At 41.4% G+C, this 19,477-nt stretch overlaps 1 protein-coding gene across 2 annotated transcripts in view; it reads right to left on the bottom strand.

The window, feature by feature from the left end:
* The window catches only part of ArfGAP3 (ADP-ribosylation factor GTPase activating protein 3), a 195,500-nt gene that overhangs the window by 68,031 nt on the left and 107,992 nt on the right, over positions 1-19,477 (bottom strand). The gene's annotated exons all lie outside the window — the stretch shown is intronic.

The raw sequence follows: 19,477 nt of genomic DNA, 5'->3' as shown, positions 1-19,477 counted from the left end.
CAGGGGCACTCGCTTCTGAATCTGATTTTCCTTCCATATTATTAACAGCTTTTCCATCTTCGATATAGCACCTGAATGCTGTTTTGTGATCACTGTAGATTTTAAGCGCGTTGATCCTTTAACATGTTCTTTTATACGCGCACTATCCTTTAAAATAGTATTCACTGTTCAAGCAGTGAGACCTAATTCCCTTGCAACAGATGACAAACTCCAATTTTGTTTCATTTCCTAGCACTATATCTTCAAACAGGCCTATGGGGCTGGGAATTTCCATACTATAATAATTAATGATAAACACCAGCCAAGAAATTGAACTGAAAATAAAAACACTGATTAAATTATAGTTACAATATAATTTAAAATATAGTTAAAAGCAGTAAAATTATCTAAAATAAACTGGGTTAAAAGCGATAAAACAATGAAACCTGGAGCTTTCAGAGACTGCCGTCTCCTTCTTCAACAGCATACTACTAGTGCTAAGACACATCCTTAAGTAGCAGGTCCATGGCACTCATGCACGTGATCATCAGACACACGATCTACATTCTCCATGCGCGTATCGGAAACGAAGTGGCTCGGGAGCGTGTCAAACAGAAATGGTCATCCCTTCTGCGGACAACTGCCTCAAACAGGGGGTGTAAACAGATCCCCCTGTCCCTATTAATAGTATTGTGACCGGATGAACCGATTCGCAAGCTCTCGAGCCACTTGCATTCCCAAAATCCATGGGCGCGTCTTCAGGGGAGATCCAATGCTGCTTTTCCCAGAAATGCTCTGCCACAGCAGACCTCGCATAGTTAGCAGGCTTGATAGCGGTCGTGTGTTCCTCCAGACAGTCCTTTAAACGTCGCCCCGTTTCCCCCACATAACACTCCTCACAACACGGGCACTTAATCTCATAGACCACATTGCTAGTATGGTCCTGGGCTACGGGATCTTTAACTTGGGATATCACTATGTGCAACTTCCGACCCGGAAGTTGCACACAGCGAGTCTGGCACTCCCGCAATGCCCGTACAATACATTCTGAAAGGCCCGGATAGTAAGGAATGTATGCAGTAGCCACAGGGGCAGGCGACTCCCTACGATCGGACTCAGTCCTATGAATATATTTGTCCAAGACCCTCTGGGGGTATCCACATTTCCTGAGGTCTGCCGTGACTCTGCAAATTTCTATTTCCTTTTCTTCAGGGGTACTACAGTGGGTCCCCACCCTATTCAACAATGCCCTGGCTACACTGTTCTTATGATGACAAGCCTGTGCTGAGCTATAATGAACAAATTGGCCACGGCACATAGGCTTTCTATAGATCGTTGTTTTTAATCTAGATCCATCTCTGCTCACCAAGACATCCAGAAACAGGAGGGACCCAGCTTCTTCCACCTCCGAGGTAGATTGTATAAATGTGGAAAAGCTGTTGGGTAAATTGAGCACCTCATCTTCCTCTCCCTTTTTTAAAATGTCCAAGACCCTCTGGATACCCCCAGAGGGTCTTGGACAAATATATTCATAGGGCTGAGTCCAATCGTAGGGAGTCGCCTGCCCCTGTGGCTACTGCATACATTCCTTACTATCCGGGCCTTTCAGAACGTATTGTACGGGCATTGCGGGAGTGCCAGACTTGCTGTGTGCAACTTCCGGGTCGGAGGTTGCACACAGTGATATCCCAAGTTAAAGATCCCGTAGCCCAGGACCATACTAGCAATGTGGTCTACAAGATTAAGTGCCCGGATTGTAAGGAGTGTTATGTTTTTTTTATTATTATTATTATTATTATTAGCCATATGGTGCAAGGAAGCCTGAGGGTTATGCTGCACCAGCCAAAAAAAATTCCCCAGTTACCCTGAAAAAGAGAAAGAGAGAGAGAGAGAGACAGAAGTAGAGAGGAATCACCAAAAAAGAGAAGAATGATGATATCCAGCTCAGGACCCTGGGTGTGCCAAGCCCATACTCACCAGATGTGAGCCCCTGGGGGTAAAAAAAATATTTCTTAATAGGTATGAAACTTTTAGTAGCATCCACGATTATTTCCTGGAATGCTTCCCACTTAGAATTTACTGTTGGTAACATTGTCAGTTGATCCCACTGTACAGAATTTAAAAACTGTCCGAGACCACTGTACTCACCTTTACGGATGTGGGGGAAACAGGGCGACGTTTAAAGGACCGTCTGGGGGAACACACGACTGCTATCAAGACTGCTAACTATGCGAGGTCTGCTGTGGCAGAGCATTTCTGGGAAAAGCAGCATCGGATCTCCCCTGAAGACGCGGCCATTACTGACCGTGCCCATGGATTTTGGGAACACAAGTGGCTCGAGAGCTTGTGAATCGGTTCATCCGGTCACAATACTATTAATAGGGACAGGGGGATCCGTTTACACCCCCTGTTTGAGGCAGTTGTCCGCAGAAGGGATGACCGTTTCTGTTTGACACGCTCCCGAGCCACTTCCGTTTCCGATACGCGCATGGAGAATGTAGATCATGTGTCTGATGATCACGTGCATGAGTGCCATGGACCTGCTACTTAAGGATGTGTCTTAGCATTAGTAGTATGCTGTTGAAGGAGACGGCAGTCTCCGAAAGCTCCAGGTTTCATTGTTTTATCGCTTTTAACCCAGTTTATTTTAGATAATTTTACTGCTTTTAACTATATTTTAAATTATATTGTAACTATAATTTAATCAGTGTTTTTATTTTCATCACATTTCACTGTATATTATTTTATTTATTTTATAGTAAATTTTCAGTTCAATTTCTTGGCAGGTGTTTATCATTAATTATTATAGTATTTCCTAGCACTGCCAGCTTGCACTTTCCATTGGTCGCTTTCCCTTCATCATTGTAATATATAAATAGGAATGAAGAGAAGATTCTGGAAATTTATTTGTTTCTTATATGATTGAAGATTTCAGTGAAGGGGAACACATTTCACCATAATAACCTAAAAACCCACAGAATTCCAGTTATCGGGAATATTGCAAATGCAATAAGATCGCGTTTACTACCTGCATTAACAGAAAAGCCCAATAAACCGGAAAGTGCAAATTGTTTTTATTATTTTATGGTCATGATTTCCAGAAATGTGCTTTAGAAAAATATCACAAAGGCATTCAAAATTGATTCTTTTAACGGAACATATGATGACTATGATAGGATAGTGCAATTTCTATTATAAAAATGACCTTTTAAGAGAGTTAAATAGCTTAGTAATATAGCAAAATTTTCAACTTCGCAGGTCTTGGAACAAATTACAAAAAAAAAACAAAAAAACCCAATACGTTATTGGGTTCACATTACGATATTTTCACAATACCTCCATTTACCCTTACAGATGCAAAATACATTTCCATATGTTTTTTCAGTTTGCACCGGCCAGCAAAAACTTACATAAAGTGGAATTTGCGTAAGTCGAGTATTACATAAACCAGGGAGTTCCTATAATTGCTGCATGCCACATTCTTATCTTGAACAGCCTTAGCACATTTATTAGAAAAGCAAGGTTAGATAAAGAATGAGATTTTAGGGTGAAATGCTGAATAAAGGCTTTCAGCCCTTCAAGAATAACTGATCCTTGACATGACCTAAAGAAACATTAGGATTGGAGATTCAAAGCAATAATCCAAATAAGGAAAGGAGGAACAGAAATCTTGGAAATGATGGTTTCTGTTCCTCTTTTCTGGGTTGTTGGTTAGGAAAAGATGAAGAATGTTGGTTGTTGTGATTCTAGCAGGTAAATGAACAAGATGTGTGGTCATTAGTAATTACAATAGCCTTAGCATCTTAATCAGCTGTGTCCATGTAACTAAAAAAACTGAGGTTTTTTTAGTTATATTTGTGAATATTAATATCACCAAAGAAAATTCTCACTGTTGGGGTAGACTGAAGAAAATGAAGATTCAAAGAAAGGAAGTCAGAGTCATGAGTGATAGAGTTGAGAGAATGATAGAGACAACAGATGAATTTGGGAGAATGGGGTAGAGATTTTAAGCAAGATAGGATTAAAAAGATGGAATTCCAAATTAAGCAATCTCTGACACGGAATATCAGAGCAGACACATGTACAAGTACCACATTAGAAGTGAAAAGAATCATAGAGTGAATAATTAGGGAAACTGATAATTGAGATTCTGTCAGAATAAGTAAGTGGGGCTTGGCAGATTGCAGATGAAAATCGACATCACTGAGGCTACCTATATTGAAATGAATAAGGAAGCTTTTGGAAGGTTTAGTTCTTTTCACAGAAAAGTTTGTTCATTTGTTTGACTATTCAATACATTCAGTATATAAGTAAAAGTAGATGAAGGAACGTGTTTTGTAAATTAATGAAATTTTTGGATACGGCATGCACACAGTAAAAACATATTCAGCTCTTAAATGTAATGTGGTATTAACGACGGGTCCGACATAAGCACTACTAGGATTTTGTTTATTTGTTTGTTTTAATTTTTTATGGTATATGGGTAATCTAAACAATAATGTGCTAATTCCACTTCATCCAGTCACTAGTGGCAGAGTAAAAGCAGTGAGGTTATGCACTAGCTGATTTAGGTGTCTCCTAGAGAGTTACCAATAAGTTTGGTTCAGTGGGTTATCTTGATGCCAGACTATGAAACTGTTTTAGAGCCACATTCTTGAAATGTAAGGGATATTTGATCTCATCATGTTGTCCATAATAACCTTAAAAGACATCACTCATGTTGCATGACAGAAGAGTTGGGGATTTCTGGTGCTTTGCTCTGGAGATTAAACATGGGTTTCACCACTTCAAGTCCTGAATAAGAAAGTGGTGGTACTGCATTGAATGGTGGTGACTACCACCTAGTACTGCCTGGTGACAGAGGGTTTGCATTCTTCTGTGTGATGAGAACACTACACCTTGACTCTATTTATATTGGTTCAGACCTTTGTGGTCACCTCTAGCGTACTTGGTGCACAGTTTGAGACTTTACACATGGAGTATACCTAGGGTTACTAACATTGTCATCACTGTGAAGGTGCAAGCAGTGGATTTGGTTGCCGCAGAGTGAGCAGACTTCGTGGAAATTTGGTCCACTTGACTCACAAGTAGAACAAGTATCAGTTCCATCAGCATTTTAGACTCACAGGTAGCAAAGCTCTAGTTGTCCTACCTGGAAGAATGTGACACTGCAACATGAATCACACTCCAGGTATCCTCCACATCAAACCATTGATCAAAATGAAACACTGTTGAAGAATCATCACCATGGAGAAACAGCAATCACTGCACTGTGTGCAGTGATTACATCAGTAGCTTTGCCAATATCTTTTAAAAAACTGACAAGTAACAACATTTGAAGAAGTACACTGCCTGCTAGATATATCCAACTTACGCAAATGTTACAAACTGTGTCAATGAAAGCACTAGTTTGTAAACAAACTAACAGGAATAATTGTGACTTTTTCCTCTAATATGTCCTCTCCATCAATCTGATATCACAAAACGTATGAGAGTATTGCAGCTTGACCACAATCTGACCTTCTCTGCATAGTAATGTTAATAATAAATGTTTTGGTCATTAATGTTCCATACATACACCCATATATATATATATATATAGACTATTTTCATGCCTGGGTTCTGTGGAGTACACATGCTTGAAGGTAATTTTAAATAATGTGTGCATTTATGTAATGCTGCCATATCTTATTTTATCTATGTTTTCAAGCAACTGTATGCACAATTTATTTCAAAGCCAGTTTATAACAGGCTTTGAAAGTTTGAAGAAAAGCTTGCACCTATTAGCATCAGTTTTCTGATTTTGGTTTACAAAAACCAAAACTAAACACATTCTCTGGAGTTCTGAACTAGAAGTCGATTAAATCGAATCAAGTGATAACTAGATAGATGTAGAGGATATTATTACAGTAACAAAAAACAGTAACAGTGAGCTTTTTATTTTTCACAATTTTGTGCCACTTCTTTTTTTAAGTTCTGATTTGATATTTTACAATAATTTACTATAATATTAGGAAATCATGTTAAAGTACACTGCCCTACCATTAATATCTGGACACCTGCATATCTACAAATAACCTTTATTTTCAGTTGTTGTTATTTGGTTTTTTAGGAGCATTAGCAACTAAGGCCATAGTTGCTCCAGGGATATGCGGTGGTCATTCCCTGACCTTTCCGCATCCTCTGTATTTGGTGGTCACAGGCTCGAACCCCGGTCTAATCAAGAAGCATGTGCTACGCACTGCTGCTCCTGCCCACCTGGCTACGGAGGTGCCTTTTATTTACAGGAAAACTAATAATGTATGCCGAAACCTTTAGCTATTATGACAACCTCTAGTAGCCTCATTGGAATACCCTCCACTAGATTGTTTAAATGTCCTCCAAACAGTTCAGCTGTTTTTGGGCAGTCTAAACAGCCTCAGCAGACCATCATACACCTCCACCAAACTTCATTGTTAGGACAATGCAGTCTCGCAAGAAGCATTCTTTAGGCATCTGCCATACCCAGGCATGATTGTCAGACCACGTGTTGTAACTCATCACTCCAAAGCACAGCTTTCAATCAGCTTACAGTCCAAGAACGGCAGGCCTTACACCACGCTAGATGGCACCTGGCATTAGTCAGGTTAATTAGTGGCTTGTGGACGGTTGCATAACCATGCAGCCTCCTGCACACTGTACTAGTGCTGACATAGGTCCCAATCATCTCACTGAGGACCTGAGAGTGTGTGTGTGTCTGTGCTGTGACAACACTGACCTGTGTTCCGAGTGGATGATTTCTTTGCAGAGCTTGCCCATCGCATTCTGTCAGTTTTGGAGACTTCCCAGGTTTTTTTGTGACTCTTTCAGCACCAGTCCACTTCCATTTGTAGACACATTACTAAGGGATCTAGGTTGACCTAGGGATCTTCAGTGCTATTGAAATGTCATGTACAGGCCAAATGCTTATGTGGCACTGTTATCTCGTGCAGCATCTTGCATTCATAATTATAATACTATCTCTCCTCGAAAGCCTATGAGCATATTTATAGTTGTGCCTGATCCATGATGCTTGGGGTAGGATGTGACCAATTATCAACAGGAGTGTCTGGATATTAATGGTAGAGCAGTGTATGAGGGTCACTGAAAATAAAGCTTCCTGCAAATTTTTTTCTCACTTGTATTTTTCATTTTATATGCAACTTCAAGAGTGACAATGCATATAAAATGTAAGTATGGTGAAAATTTAAATTTCACCAAAAATATCCTGCAAGTTTCACCACTGCGTGCAAGTAGTAGAGCTGTAGTAGTAAAGTAACATTAGTATTAATATTAGCAATGGTCACATGGTGCAAGGAAGCCTATGGTTTATGCACCAGCCAAAAAAAAAAAAAAATAATAAAAATAAAATAATAAGAATAATACATAATTAATAAAAGAAAAGGAAATAGACAACCCATGCATTTCCCTCCTCTAATAGGTAATTATCCAGCTGACCTTTGAATTTCCCCAAACTGTCAGCCTCTGCCACCCATGTAAGTAACTTATTCCAGTAATTTATAACTCACTGGCTAAAATAAAACTTCCTGCAATCCAGTCTAAAAATCTTCCCCATAACTTGAAATTATGGCCCCTAGTTCTAGAACCATTTATAACTGAAAATTTCGTCCTCATTCATTTTACTTATGCCTCTTATAGCCTTAAACATCTCAATCAAGTCTCCTCTAAGATGCCCAGTTTCCAAGCTCTACAACCCACATATTCGAAGTCTTTCCTCATATGGACACCTTTTGCTGATCTTACCAAGCGAATTACCAGTCTTTAGACCATTTCAAGAAGCCCAATGTCTTTCTTTAGGTTCTACCACAAAATGACGACTGTAGCCAACAAAAGGATCCTGAACTCAATATTGTTGAAAATAACGCGAGCTTGTAATACAGTCAGCACAGAGGCACTCCAGGTTCTGGCGGGAGTCTTGCTGCTGGATCTGGAAATCATTAGATGTGGCCTGACATATTACATAATGAAAGGGATTACCATTACTTTCTTGGGGCATATAATAGAACCAGAAAATGGAGAAAAACAAGAGAAAGCACGATTGTAGGCACACCTGAAACAAACGTGGCAGACCAGATGGTCCACCTTGCACAAGGGCGAGGTAACAAGGAAATTCATCCCCCTTGTAGAAAAAAACTACCCAAATTCACCTGTGTGGCTCCACCCAGGCCACTACACAACCTTCATGCTGACTGGCTACGGGCCCTTTAATGACAAACTCGCCACGCTATGTATACTCCAATATCCAAACTGTCCTTGCGGAGAAAGAGAAAGCTGGGAGCATCTGATGTATCAGTGCCCCATATACGAGGACCTGCGGGGAACCTTCATAACAAGACTAAGATTCAAACCCCAATGGCAAGAACATCACCTATTGGATTCAAGGGATGAATACCAAATCCTGTCCAGATTTTCCTGGGACCTCTTCACAAGAAGAACTTGAAATGCGATCAGGAACTGACGAGAAGATCCACCGAAGAGAATGTCATAAGCAAAACAGTACAAGGACAAGACATCCCAAGAGACATTGAGTATGACTCTCAACTACAATGATCAATCCTCCTGAGCACTCAAAGACAAATTAGGATAACCTGACCCAGCCAAACAACGATTGTGGACGCAGCGCCTGGCTGACAGTGATTCGCCATCAGCTGAGACAAATAAGGAACCAATCTCTCCAAAGAAAACACCTAAAGCAGGAATAAGAAAACACAAGGACGGGGCTTGCCCCATAAATGATTCGACTAGAAATGACAAAACAACGTGCAGCTTAATTGCCAAATGCCATATGGCGACCTGAAGAGGGCACCCTAGCCCCCTTCATCTTTGAATTACACTTCCCTGGGGGGGATGGAATGGGTTTTTCCCCTTGTCTCCTCGCCACCCCCACCCTCTAGTGGTGCATGGGCCTGCCCCACTGAAACCTGGGGCCACCTTCTCTATTGGCCCCATACTTCTGCCTTTCTCCCGCCTCATTCTTCACTCTCCGTCCCCTCTCCATCTGTACGCTAGCAAAAACCCCACACCTAAATTTAAGCATGTCAAATCACCTTTCGCCCATATTTTGGCCTTCAAGCCACACCACCATCGTGCAATCAATTAGTTAAAAAAAAATTTTTTTTTTTTTTATAGGTCCTAGCCGCCGAAATCTCAGAAAACTACATGGCAGGACCTGCCACAGTAAATGAGTCTACTGGGTTCCTGGTCTGGCTCCACGGGGCGAAAGTGGGGCAATGTTGGGCCTCAGCAGGGGTCCAGTGGCTAAACGACTAGATGAACAACGGTACACGACATCACACAGATACAAAGCCCACACACTTTTAAATCTCTGTCATTTCCCAGTGAACTGGTGCGCCCACAATGAAAGCAACGTGGAGATGGGGGAAACCCCTGGTGCTGTTAGATATCAATACACTATGCAACACTCTATAAGGCAGTCTTCTTACCAGCAATAACAAATGCATCAGGAGTCTGGTTCCACAAGGTGGTAACAGCAGTAAACAAAAGGAAGCTAGAGACCATTCAACATTCAGTCCTACTGACAATCTCGAGAGCCTGCTGTAAGCACCCACGCCCTCCAGGTCCTCTTGGGCACTCTACCCCTTCTGCTGTGGGTTGCTTTATCAACTATCCAAAGGCAGAGCAATCACCTGCCTTTAGACTCACAACTGATCCTGCGAATGATCGTAAACTCAAGAAAAAAAACACCTTCTCACCCCCCTACCTACAGCAGGCCTGGCAAACCTGCTGGACGACTTCGACAAAAGGAAAAATCACCCGAAGATTCATACCGGATAATCAACTAGTGTTTCCCAAAAGCCCAAACTGGTTTTCACCGAGCCTGCTGACATCTTACTCACTGGACACGGTGCAATAAGAGCAAAACTCTCCAGTTTAGGTTTGAGTGACACCTCTCTCTGCCACTGTGGACAGCCAGAGACGTGGGAGTACCTCATGCACCTGCCAACTATACAAAGACCTCTGCTGCCTCTTAATAACCAGAATACGTTTCTCGCCAATAAACCAAGAACAATATCTCCTGAAGAGCGAGGACAATTATAAAGCCTTAACACAGTTTGCGCAGGATATTTTTACTAGAAGAACATAACCACAACCTTAGCAGGAATTTTCCTACTCGTCATCCAGAATAAAGATCCTTAGATGTGTCAACCAAACCAAAACCTAACAGCTACAATCTGAAGAACAACTAATCATTAACTTAACCTAGATCAGACCACTGGCTTAAACTGGAGTCATTATCTGGACTTGACTACTCACACGGACGGGACATGTCCCAGGAATGGCATACGAAGACCCGACAAAGACATTGTGCAGTTTGCTGCCGAAACATCATTAGGCGATCTGAACCGGGTACCCTCACTCTGTTCACTTTCCATCCCTTCCCTTGACAGGGGGATGGTTACTCTGTACCCTCCTCTATCTTCACCTGGTGAGGCATGGGCCTGCTCCACCGACTTTTGGGGTTATCTTCACTATTGACCCCATATTTCTGTCTTTCATCCCCCAGTCTTCAGTCTCCCTTCCCTCTCTCTAGCTATCTTGTGACTAGCGTTTCACCCTTGTCAAAACTACAGAAGCCCGACAAAAAAAATTAACTCTACCCGGCATAACTTATATCTCTTTCGGCCTGACCCAATTTCTAGCGTTTCTCTTCCATCATCAGAACCTGGATCATCAAGTACCATCAGGACCTGGATCTTTCTTAGCATCAAAATTCGTCAAAATCCTTCCGACATCCTTTTGATGGAAGACCACAGGAGGCATTGAATGGAGCGTGTTGGGAATGGTGGGAGGTGTTTTACCAAAATCATTAATACAGGTGTTGGAAGAAAAATGAGATGCTGGCAGGTCAGCTTTATCCTTGGTTGAAGTGATAACAGAAACAACTGGTTTTGAAACAGAGGCGGGAGCAGAGATGGGCAAAGGTTGTGGCCAATAGCTTTAGCAAGAGACAGAATGCTCAGCTACCATTAGGGCAAGAAGTACGTTTTCTACTCTTAGCCTGTTCAAAATCTAGTTTGGACTGATTAATAACTGCTTTACAATTGTTGCAAGCTTTGATGTAAGTAGAAAATGAAACTGAAGATTTGGAAACAAGCCAATTACGATGATATGCAACGTTCTTCTCTTGAACAGCTTTAGCACATTTATTGGAAAACCAAGGTTTAGATAAAGGATGAGATTTAAAAGTGGAGTGTGAAATAAAGGATTCCATTCCTACAAGAATAATTTCACTGACACGATCTGAGCAAACGTTGACATCAGAAGTTTTGAAACAGTAATCTGACCAATGAAAAGAAATCTCGCAGGTCATCCCATTTTGCATTCTTGAAATGCCAAACAATACGAGGTTGGGAATAGCCATGAGATAAAGGCTCCATTGGAGAAGAGACAATCACCAATTTGTGATCTGAAGTGCCACTCACTTCGACTGTGTACTTAGAAGGGTTGTTTGTGGTTTGATTTGATTTGATTTGGTTTTTTATGGCGCATTGGCAGCTAAGGCCATAATGCGCCAAGTCAAATTTTAAAACGCTACTAAACATTTTGGTAGCCAAAGCTACCACGTCAAGTAATAAATCATTGTCAAAAGATGTATAGTAAAAGTATAAAAAGTGTAAACCTTAGATTCTTTTATAAAAATTAATAGACTGTAAAAAGTTAAAAACGTCAGACATATTGTCTCTGTCACCTATAATGTGACTGAGTGTAAATGGCTCAGTCACATTAGTAAAAACGGTAAAATACAAACGTCGCGCTTCTATAAAATCAGGACATTCTATTAAAATATGACTAACGGTTAAAATAACATTACATATCTCGCACATAGGTGGGTCATCCGCCCTCAGCAAGTAGGAATGGGTTAGATGACTATGACCTATGCGGAGCCGAGCAAGAACAACTTCCTCTCTTCGGACCCTGCGTAGACTGGACTGCCATTGCGCAATTACAGGCTTAATGCGATGTAATTTATTTGTGGCCTGTCCGTGCCAAGAATCTTGCCATTGGGAGAGTAATTTAGAACGTATTATTTGCCTGTAGTCTGTATAGGGGACTGACAGGCAATGATTATCCAGGGAAATGGCTGATTTAGCAGCGGCATCCGCCGATTCATTTCCCCGGATCCCAATGTGGCTTGGGATCCAGCAAAAGCGAATATCATATTCCAATTCTATGAGAGAAAAAAGAATCTGCCGGATCCTGGACAGGATCGGATGAGGATTAAAACTCACCGATACCAGAGCCTGTAACGCGCTTGATGAATCGCAATAAATCATATACCTCTGGTAGTCGCAATTTTTAATGTGATCTAGGGCTGTTTGTATTGCATGCAACTCTGCAGTATAAATGCTAGTTTCTTATGGGATCTTATAGGATATTGTTTTGTGAGGGAACACAACAGCAGATCCCACATGACATTCTAACTTTGAGCCATCTGTATAGATTGGCAGAAAGTCAGAATACTGCTGTCGATGTACTGCAAAGAGTTGCTGGTAGACAGATGGCGGTGTAGTAGCCTTCTCCCAGATCTTAAGGGAGAAGTCGCAAGTTGGAAAATGAGCATGCCAGGGTGGAAAGAATTGCCTTGGTGACTGGGCAACATTGTCTACCGTCAAGTTCAGCTCATTCAGCAGCCCTTGAATGCGAATACCAAAAGGTTTGTTGGCAGTCCGACGGGTGTTGTAGAGATTTTCCCAACGCGGCTCAAAAACGGATGGCCACGTGGGATGATCGGGCAGGGATTTTAATTTGAATGCATACTGTAAGGACAACTGCTTTCGTCGAAGAGACAGAGATGGTTCATTTGCTTCGACGTAAAGGCTTTGGACAGGAGATGTGCGAAATGCTCCAGTGGCTGTCCGGATGGCTTGATGGTGGATTGGATCTAACCACCGAAGTGCACTATCTCTAGCAGAACCATAAACCTGAGACCCATAGTCGAGTTTGGAACGGACAAGTGCTCGGTAAAGGCGAAGAAGGGTAGAACGATCTGCGCCCCATGAGGTTGATGAAAGGGCACGAAGGATGTTAAGCCCTTTGACACATCTTGTCCTCAGCTGACGAATGTGTTGTAAAAATGTCAGCTTTTTGTCGAAAATAAGTCCAAGGAATTTGAATTCTGCTACAACTGGGATGTTATTTTGCCCAAGCCTTAATTCTGGGTCAGGATGAAGGTTACGTTTGCGACAGTAGTGTACACAAACGGTCTTCTGTGATGAAAATCTGAACCCATTAGCCAAAGACCAAGCTGTGAGACGATCAATGGTTTTCTGCAGTTGCCTTTCAATGACCCTCATATTGCATGAATTGCAAAATATGGCAAAGTCGTCTACATAGAGGGCATTGTTTACAGTGGGTGGAAGTTGTTCTGTGATAGAGTTTATTTTGATTGCGAAAAGCGTAACACTTAGAACGGATCCTTGTGGGACTCCCTCTTCCTGAGAGAAAACTCGAGAGAGGGTGGATCCTAAACGGACTTGAAACTGGCGATTCGAAAGAAAGTTTTTAATAAAAACAGGAAGGTTACCTCTAAGACCAAAGTTATAGAGGTCTTTTAAAATTCCAAATCGCCAGGCTGTGTCGTACGCTTTTTCAATATCAAAGAAAACTGCTACCAAATGCTCGGATTTAATAAAAGCGTCACGAATGGACGTTTCCAATCGGATTAAATGATCCAGAGTGGATCGATTTCTTCGGAAGCCGCACTGTGTCCTGGAAAGCAGACCATTTGTTTCTAAATACCATACAAGGCGTGCATTAACCATTCTTTCCAGGACTTTGCACAAACAGCTTGTCAGAGCAATAGGACGATAATTACTTGGATTTCTAGGATCCTTTCCTGGTTTTGGGAAGGCAAGGACGATTGCTTTCCGCCAGGAGTCCGGAAATTGTTTATTAAGAAAAATTCTGTTAAACAGAATTAAAAGGTGATCCTTACATTGTGGTGTGAGGTGTTTTACCATTTCGTAGTGGATGTCATCGGGCCCCACAGCACTTGCGTGCGTGAGAAAGAGTGCAGCATTTAACTCCTCCTGTGAAAAGGGCTTGTTATACGATTCAAGCCCTTTTGAATAGAAGTTCAGGGGGTTTTTCTCATTTTTCTCTTTCAGGGCCAAAAACTCTGCGGGAAAAGATGTTATTGCAGATATTTTTGCAAATGTTTCCCCTAGAGTATTTGCTACTGCAGTTCGATCTGCAATTGGACATCCGTTAAGCTCGAGGATCACAGAAGGGCATGGTGGATATTTTCCCTTCATTTTCCGGATCTTATCCCAGACTACTTTTGAGCTAGCAGCCTGAGTTATGGAAGATGTAAAACGAATCCAAGATTTCCTTTGGCTCTGACGTCGTACATAACGTGCTTTTGCACGTGCACGTTTGAAGGATATTAAATTTTCAGTGGTGGGATATCGGCGGAATATCCCCCACGCTTTGTTTTGTGCTTTTTTTGCTGCTGTGCATTCTGAATTCCACCAAGGTTTGGGGAATAGTGGGAACCGGCTGGATGATTTTGGGATTGCAATTGCAGCTGCTTGGACAATCGTTTCTGTGACATACATGACTGCTTCATTGATTGGCTCCTGACTGACTGTACTGATGTCAAAGTTTGCCAGATATTGAAAGGCATTCCAGTCAGCCTGATCGATCTTCCACCGCGGTAAACTAAATGGCAGACAGGGTCTACCATTAGTTAGGGTTGTTATCACGGGGAAGTGATCGCTTCCATATGGATTTTCTTCTACCTCCCAAGTAAGTGAAGGAAGGAGAGAAGGGGAGCAGATAGAAAGATCAATGGCAGAGAATGTACGGGTAGGCATGTGGAAGAAGGTGTTTGTTCCCACATTTAGGAGGGAGAGATCATTGTCAGTGAGCATATGCTCTATGACTCGTCCCCTTCCATTGATGTCAGCACTACCCCACAGAGTGTTATGTCCATTGAAATCCCCAAGAATTAAACAAGGGGAGGGCAATTGCATGATAAGATCATCAAGGTCTTTCTGGGGGATGTCAATCCCAGGTGGCAAATAAACAGAGCAGACAGTTAATAAGAACCCCACTGTAAGGCGAATTGCTACAGCTTCAATGCTAGTTGTAAGCTGCAAAGCCTGAAATGGGATCTGGTTGCCGACGAGGATTGCGACTCCTCCGTGGGCAGACCCATCCACAATTCTATCCTTACGAATGATGGTAATGTTATGCATGGTGGGGTCATCATTTGCCTTTAAATAAGTCTCCTGTACGCAAAAGCAAACTGGTTTGTGCTTTTGCAGGAGTGCCTTGATGTCGTCAGTATTTTGCCGGAATCCACGACAATTCCACTGTAGGAATTTAGCCATTATTTGGACTTGGTGGGTCCATCAGGCGGCTTCCGAGGTGCTGAGGGCTTAATTTTGTCAGTCTTGGATTTATCTTTCCTGGGGAAGTATGGACGCTGTCCTGTGTCCATTTCTTCCTCAGCAAAGAGTTCCAAAACTGACTCATCATGTACCTCCTTCTGCTCGACATCCATGTTTTCCTGGGTACTAGGTGTTACTTCCCCTTTCTTATTCTTTTCTTTTGCTTTTGTTACTTGTGGAGCATTAGGAGGTATCGATATAGGAGTGGCAGCTGATTGGTCCTTTTGTGCAGGTTTTTGGGAGCTTAAAAGATAACGTGCAATGGGAGTAAATGATTCTTTTGGAGGGACAGACATGTCCGTCTGAGTCCCAATCGAACAGCTCCCTGCTACCTTCTGGGCGTAGGTAGGTTTTTTGATGTTAAGAGGTTTCACTGCTTTTCTTGCCTCCTGGTACGATATGTTTAGCTCTGCCTTCAGCCGTTGAATTTCTTTTTCTTCTTTCCACCTCTGGCATGCCCTTGAATAGGCCGGATGTTCTCCCTCACAGTTAATGCAGGTGGGTTTAGTGGCTGAACATGCTGTTGTTTCGTGGTCCTTTGCACCGCACCGGGCGCATGCAAGGACTCCACGGCAGGCCATTTGAGAATGTCCATACTTCTGACATTTAAAACACCGTAAAGGGTTCGGAATGTATGGACGTACTGGACAGTTGATGTATCCAGCTTTAATCTCATCAGGAGGTTTGGGAGAGTTAAAAGTCAGGATAACACTCCTGGTTTTAACAATTTTCCCATCCCTTCGCGCAGTGATTCTCTTGACGGCAGTAATTCCCTGTGGTTGTAATTCGGAGCAGATTTCCTCCTCGGTGACGTCGAGAAGGTCCCACTCCGAAATGACACCTCTCGATGAATTTAGTGTTCTGTGTGGTGTCACTGTTATGGGTATACCTCCGATTGATGTTACTCGGAGTAGATGTTCAGACTGCCCATCATTTTTTGTTTCAATCAAGAGGTCCCCAGAATGGAGCCTCTTAACTGACTTGGGTGTACCTGCTAACCCATCCAACCCTTTTTGTATAAAAAAGGGCGACATTTTACCAATCGGTGTTTCATTGGTGGAAGTTGTTTGTGGAAAAAGATCAAGTGAGCTGGCTGTATGATTGGGATAGTCCGGTATAATTGTAGGTAAATGAACAATCTGTGCAAGGTGATTAGTAATTGCCAAAGCCTCAGCATCTCGACCAGCTGGGTCGGTGTGACTAGAAGCAAGCTGGAGTTGTGAACATTAAAATCACCAAGGAAAATTACCTCACTGTTAGGAAAGTTTGACTGGAGAAAAAAAATCAAGCTGCAAAGAGAGAAAGTCAAAGAGTTCCAAGTGAATAGTGGAGTTGGGAGAACGGTAGATACAACAGATGAATTTGAAACAATGAGGTAGAGATTTTAAGCCAAAGAAGATTGAAAAGAGGAGATTCCAAAGTCTCTGAGAGGGAATATCAGAATGGACATATGCACAAGTACCACCTTTTAGGTGAAAGGAATCATGCAACAAATAATTTGGGCAGCTGAGATGAGCAGTAGTTGAATTAACTGATAACTGAGATTCTGTCAGAAAAAGTACATGGGGTTTGGCAGACTGCAAGTGGAAATGGACATCACTGAGATTAGAATTGAGACCACATATAATTGTGAAATAAACTAGGAAGTGTTTGGGAGGTTTAGATTTTTTCGCAGATAAGCTTACTCTATTAGTTGGGTAATTCACGGAGTATTCAATAGTAAGAAAAAGTGGGGGGGGGGGGCATGCTGTATGAAGTAATGAAATTTTTGGATATGGCGTACACATGGTAAGAATAAACTGAGATCCTTGACATAACGTTGCCTCGACAATGCTCCCTGCATACACACTACTCGGACACCCTCGTCACTATCTGGCAGAGTAGAGGTAGCAAGATTATACACTAGCTGATCCGGAAGCCTCCGAAAGAGTTACCAATAGGTTCGGTCTGGTATACTAACTAGCGGCCGGCCTGCAAATACCGTTTTAGAGCTGTACCTTTGAAATGTAAGGAAGATTGGGTCTCACCATGATGTTCATCATAACCTCAAAAGTCATCAGTCATACTGCACGATGGAAGAGATGGGGAAGTGTTGATTGGAACTTAGCTCTGGAGACTAAACGTGGATTCCACCACTTCAAGCCTCCAATGCACAACACAAAAAATCAGTTCAACTAAAGGATGCAAAAACAAAACACGTGGTCAACACATTTACAAATGCTGCTATTGGCTGAAAGGAATGACCACATGGTCCAGTCGGAGGCAATTGTAAGCCCATCCCATCGTAAAGTGAAACAAGTAGGCACCGGTTAACACAATCACTGATTAGTGGAATCAGCCGCTTTAATTACAAAAAAAAAAAATTCAAATCATTAAAATGCACTAAACTTTCATCATTATCATATGTTCGGTTAGAAGAATCAATTTTGAACGCCTTTGTGATATTTTTCTAAAGGACATTTCTGGAGGTCACTACCATAAAACAATAAAAACAATTTGCAGTTTCTAGTTTATTGGGCTTTTCTGTTAGTGCAATCTATTATAAATGGGTAGTAAACTCAGTCTTATTCCACTTGCACATATTGTGTTTGTTGCAACTGGTGTGAGCCGTGTTCTTTATTATTGATTGCTTATCTTTTTTACTGTTTTAAATTTTACAATCCCTCTTCCCAAAAAAAAAAAAAAACCATCAGTGAACAGAAATATCAACTATTTAGTAGGTACACATTAGAGTAAGTATTAATTAAGCAATGTACATAAGTGCAAATTTATTGTTATTTTGCTAACTGTGGAAAATATTCTTCCGATTTTCAAGTATCATTTAATTTGTTAATTGGTAAAGTGTAAATTTATGATCTTTACTTTTATAGCCTGTGGATAATATTCCTCCTATTTTTGCTTATTAGAATCACCATTTAATAGAATTAAAATTCAATTTGCGAATGTGATCACAATGACTGGTACTTACCAAATATCGTATAGTGAATGGTATTTTATTATGGAGACTCCACTGTAAAGTGATTTGATCATATAGTGAACCAATCATAAAGCAGGGGTGCACTGTACTGTATTTATAGACTGTATGTAATAGTTTAAATACAGTGGACCACAGCAGGGGCCCAGTATATATGTTGAATTGTGGATGTAAAGAGTACCAGTACTGGAACATTTTTCAAAACTTTTTTATGAAATTACAGAAGCACCAAACAATAATTTCCTTAGAAATATGGAAGTCTTGGATTATGTGGATCACTACTCTTCATCTGCCTACAGAATTCCTTTTTCCGATAATAAAGATTCTGGAAACAGATAATTATACTAGCAGATATCTCTTCAAAGGCTTATTTAAGTGAGATAAACTTTGACTCATCTTATCTCCACCTCACTAAATATGGATTGGGACTGAATACAGATTATCTTCAACATAAGGTCTGCAAATTAAATGTCCCCATATCAGCCAGGTTCAGACACCAGAAATACAGCACCCTTTCAAACTATTACTTCAAAATTCAATCAACAATACTTTATCTGAGATCTTTCTGCTTTCCTGTGGAACCAACATCACCGAATGCTCTAACTGAAAGAAAAGATCTAGCTGCTAATCAGCCTTCACACAGAATGTTGTCTCCAGTCAAAAGCTATAAATTTCCTAACCAGAACTCTTTCAGTCAGTATCACAAAGCATCCAGCGTTGAACACAGATACCATACCTCAGGTGTCCATTCTCACGATGAGCATTAAATTTGCTCTTACGAAGAGTAAATGGTTGCTCTTATGAAGGCTTAAGTTTTGCAAATTAGATTTTCTGGAGACTAGGCACCTGCGAGGTATATAAGGCATTGAATGATTTGAGCATGGTCAATGTCGATGGGATTCTTCCTCTTGCTCAGAATAATTGCCTGGGAGGGCATAAATTCAAATTGACGAAAGACGGTTGTAGGATAGATGTGCGGAAGTTTGCCTTTATCCAGCGGGCGGTTGATTGCTGGAACAAACTTCCACCTGTTGTTGTTGTTGTTATTTGGTTTTTAGGAGCATTAGCA

Source organism: Mastigoproctus giganteus, chromosome 13 (assembly GCF_048544385.1).
Source record: "Mastigoproctus giganteus isolate SK-2022 chromosome 13, ASM4854438v1, whole genome shotgun sequence".
NCBI classification, from domain to species: Eukaryota; Metazoa; Arthropoda; class Arachnida; order Uropygi; family Thelyphonidae; genus Mastigoproctus; species Mastigoproctus giganteus.
The sequence above is the reverse complement of the archived record's forward strand: the minus strand, read 5'-3'. Positions and strand labels throughout refer to the sequence as shown.